General features: G+C 40.7%; 1 pseudogene; it reads right to left on the bottom strand.

The window, feature by feature from the left end:
• Positions 1 to 3,908: 3,908 nt before the first annotated feature.
• On the bottom strand, positions 3,909 to 4,024 carry LOC132601067 (5S ribosomal RNA; annotated as a pseudogene).
• Between the last annotated feature and the right edge of the window lie 742 nt (positions 4,025 to 4,766).

Here is a 4,766-nt window from a genome sequence, read left to right as displayed (position 1 = left end):
TCATGCCAAAAGAAAGAAAGGGTAAGCCTTACATACCTGTCCCACGTCCTATTAGCTACGCTTATCCGTCCAAGCTTGCTAGTCTACATTCAAAAGGATTTACGCCATCATTAGATTCATCATTATACGCTTGTCTTAGTCTTTCAAATAAATTCATTTATAATCTGCCGAAATTTCGGCAGCATTTCCCCTGTAATTACAACCAACCCCGAGAATTCAACTCGGCCAAATCATCAACAACAATCCCAACAATCATGCCAACAACATCAACAATCAATTCAAAACGCATTCTAACATTAGTAACTCTTTTCTACATAATTCGAAAACATACCATTTACATTCAAATCGACCATATACAGTCAAGCTAACACCAATGATCTCACATTCAAGTGTTAATCTGAAATCATTCTACCATGATTCAAGAACACTTCAAACAATTCACACAATATTCAAAACAACCCAACCAACATACCACTTCACCCGAAACCTTCCAAATTCAACAAGAACAGTAACAACACATTTCCTTCTTTCAAATTCATGAACTACGCCAACAATTCTCTCGTTAACGACATTATCCTCATGAATTCAAGAAACTACATTAGAATCGCATTAGCTTCTAAAACAGCCCACATGGTTACCACTTCAACTTGAGCCATTAAATTTTCATTTTTACCATAGAATCAACAACAACAACAACAACCAAAAAAAAATACTAAGTAAAATTAGTTCATCACTTCTACACAAAACAACCACCCACACGGCTACAACCCAACACACATATTTTCACAAATTTCATCCACTTCTACACTCTACAACATATACAAACCACCCATAATATATGAAAGAAGATTAAACCTTACCTTTTCCACTTATCTTCTTCCTTGGCTAAGGTTGCTCCTTGCAAGAATGAATGGTTTACTTGCCCCAACAACTACTCCACGTTAAAGAGGACCTTCCAATTGGTTGGATTGCTAGAATAAAATAATTTTTTGATCAATTTTTCGAGGGGTCAATTTTGGCTTGCCATGGCCGAATGGCCTTTTTTTTTTTTCTCCAAGTCTCTCCAAGATTCTAAGGTGAAAGATGATAAATATGACTAATTGGTCATCCTTTATGTACATATATTAAGCTTCCACGTGGGCCATGGCCCACACCACCTTGGACGGCCACTTGGCCCTTTTTGATTCATGAATATAAGTTTTCCATAATTCACTTTTAACCCTAAATTTTCCTTAATATTCCATACCAATAATACTTACAAGCCACTTGTGCATTAAAACCATACCGGAAAATAGCCTTGTCCTTAACTTATCGTGGTTAGCTCGAAATGTCCCAATGTACAAAATACGGGATATAACATCCTCCCCCCCTTTAAAACATTCGTCCTCGAATGTTAAACTAGTCGCACAGGGTCTTCTAAGCCCTTCGGGGGAGTCTCTTTTATAGCTATCGTATACAGTTTATTCATCAATCAACATAACCAAGTAAGGAATTTAGATTACCGGAAGGCATAGGACATAATTGGGGGTACTTCTTCTTCATCTCCTCCCCAGCTTCCCATGTCATCTCTTCCCTATTATTATTCCGCCACAGTATCTTAACAAAAACCACATCTTTAGTACGCAACCTTCTCACTTGACGATCCAGTGTGGCTATAGGCTACTTCTTTATCCTCATGTACATGGTCGGAAATTAACTTGCATATCGCTCTCGTTTTGTCTACGGTATTGCAGTCTTGCTTACCATGCTATAAATATTCATCGGCCTTTAAGTATTTTCTTTTCTCGCTCCTCGTTTCCTTGCTAGTGGGCAATTTTCTTGCTTATATACTGTATACCCTTTGTGTTTATCGTTTCCAGTACCATCTCAGGCTATCTTTTTTGGTACAAAATTTCCTTTTGTCGTCATCCCTAGTGCCCTTCAGGTTCGTCATCCTCTCTATCACCTTTTGTGAATTTAGCTTAAAGAACCTACTTGCTCTTTTCATTACCCTTTAAGACATGTCACCCATGACCTAGAATTATCGCAGCTCATGTCGGCATGGGACATTCTCTTAAGGTGTTTTCCATACTTTCCCCTCATGTCTGCCTCATGGTACACTCATTGTCAATTTGTTTCCACTTCTTTCAAGTGTCCTTCTGATATGCCGATATGTTTTGAACTCTGGCCCCGAGCTAACAAATATCCTCTTTTGGAGCTTGAAAATGTTGCGATTCCTTTTAAGTCTAATATAATATGCTCTCCCCCCAATTTTAAGGGGCTCCTTCTACGCCAACAGTCATTGAGTACCCTCGTCTACGATAATTACCTACCGCCTTTCACTTTCTTCTTAAGGCCAGGGGGGGGGGGGGGGGGTTCCGTCATTGTATGGTCTGGCCTGCCTATCTCCTTGCTACTTACACTCCCGTATTTAACTAGAATACTTATAAAGGTATCCAATTTCGTTGCCTTCTTTTTCGTCTTTCCACGCCTCTGTCTTTTGTGACTAACGGTGTCCTGGACTGACTAGTTCATGGAGATGTCGAGATTCACTATGTCCTTTTATGAAGTCTTCGATTATACCTTACTCCCCGTCTTCCTTCCAACTTTGTGCATAACATATCGAAAACTTCTTACCATAAGTTTTTCTTTCATTTTACGCCTAGCTCATCGTTTGTCAACACTTCCATACCCCTCCATTCACTATTAGTCCTCTCGCCCATTTAGCTCACTTACTCATAAGTCTTCTTAACCATGCGCTTGTATTGCAGCTGTGCATCCACGTTGTGTCGAGCGTCCTGCTACTTTTGCTCTTAGCATAGAATCCTTACAGGTTACACTCTCTCTATCCTCGCTCATCGATCCTTTAACTATATTTACGATGCTATGACCGAGCGGTCTCCCATGCACGTTCCCTGCACTTCATTCCATTTCCTCTAAGATCAAATCTCTCAGACCTCACATGAATTCTCATTCCATACCATTACATTCGAAATGAACAGTGTCGACCCATCATCCTTGTTCTTTCCTCGATGCGTCATCGGGTTCCTACCGCTAAGTCGTTAAGGTATTCTTCTTACTCCTATAGTTAAAGATTCCCAATTGTTTTACTCCCAAATGTTCTCCTCTTCCTTCGACTAACCCGATAGTATACCTTTCCTACTTTTATACTTAACCCTCCTTGGGTTTCTTCCTACTAGAGCACCGTTCTTCTCTCGGTATTTGCAGCATCAGCTCCGAAGTCCGTGAAATATTATTTTAAACGCGCAAATCCGTTATATTCTTAAGTTATCCTTTTTGGAGGGCTTCTCCATGTCCGAGGCAACCATATTAATATGGCTGCATATTTATCCCTTTCACATGCCTACCTTCGAATTTTTACCCTAATAGCCTCGTGCCTTGCCTATAGTTTCTCTCGGGGGCTTCACTTACTCATGTTTCTTACCTTTCACCTTTTTTTGACATTTTGGTCTCCTTGCCTTCCATTTGCTCACTCTCTTTCTTTTCCAAATATCGTTGTATTAGAACTTTCTAATCTTAACCAGTAAAGAAAATAACATCCACTTACCTTGTGACACTTGTACCGTTTATTTTTGCTGTCCCTTGAACTTCGGTACCCTTGCTCGATTGATGCTTTCCATACCGTAACACCAGTTGCTGGGACACACATGCCCACCGATACAATTGCATGTGGGATATCATTCGCATTCATATATATGTATCTATAATTACTACCGTCTCGCCTACAAAATACTTCCAAACGCTATTCGAACTCATCCTAATTCCAGAGCTGTGATGCACTCTCTGTCTTTTCACCAGTCTAGTCTGCCTCGTCCTACGTGATCTCTTATGGTCTCCAACCATCCCGTATACTCTAGTTTCCCTTAGGCTACTCTAGCTTCTCATTTGTCTTTTATGTCTAAATCTATAGGATTTCTTGTACACTTCCCAGGGGTCGCCCATCCTAGTACTATTCTCGCCCAAGCACTCTTAAATTTGGAGTTCTGATGGGATCCGATGTGTTAGTGCTGGTATGATCGCATCCCACTTATCGTCTGTTTACGATATTTCCTTTCCACGCTTCCTCCTATTAGGTGTACCAAACTAAATGACCTGATTTTGAAAGATTTCTGGCAGAGTCTTCTTTTACAATTCTTACTATTCAGAATCTGCACGCAGCAAACACCAACAATGCCACCCAGGGCTCCCAATTCCAGGTAAAATATTGAAAATACCAAAACTTACCCTAGTGACTTTCCATATCATCACTCACCTTCTCCCGTCGATACTGTGCTTCTGCTGAGATCAAAGATTAGTGCAAGGAATCTCGTTTCCTATGTCTTGGATCTATCGCACGATCTAAGACAGAAAGAAGGTCATCGATCCCTAGATGCCCTGTAGCCTACTGTTTATAAGTGTGGCCGGCTTCACACCCATAAACAGGACTCTACTGGACACGAATTTGCAGACAACCCCTAGGACGAACTGCACAGATACCTCTTTGTCACACCCTAACCTCGCTAGGGTGTGATGGGCACCCGACCCTTACTTAGGGCCGAGCGAACCCGCTGACTCTTACTACACACATAATCGCTTAGGACTCTTAAGTAAAACAAAAATGAAATACATAATAAGGGCTTTCAGAAACATGTTTTTCGTCGTTCTCAAGTCAAGTAAAATCTGTAGTCATTTGGACTTTGTAACAATATGCATAATGGTACGTCGGCTTACAGAACCGATTACAAGACTGACTTTCTACACCCACGACTCTGTCTGCAAAGTCTCTA

Source organism: Lycium barbarum, chromosome 6, assembly GCF_019175385.1.
Source record: "Lycium barbarum isolate Lr01 chromosome 6, ASM1917538v2, whole genome shotgun sequence".
Taxonomy (NCBI): Eukaryota; Viridiplantae; Streptophyta; class Magnoliopsida; order Solanales; family Solanaceae; genus Lycium; species Lycium barbarum.
The sequence above is the reverse complement of the archived record's forward strand: the minus strand, read 5'-3'. Positions and strand labels throughout refer to the sequence as shown.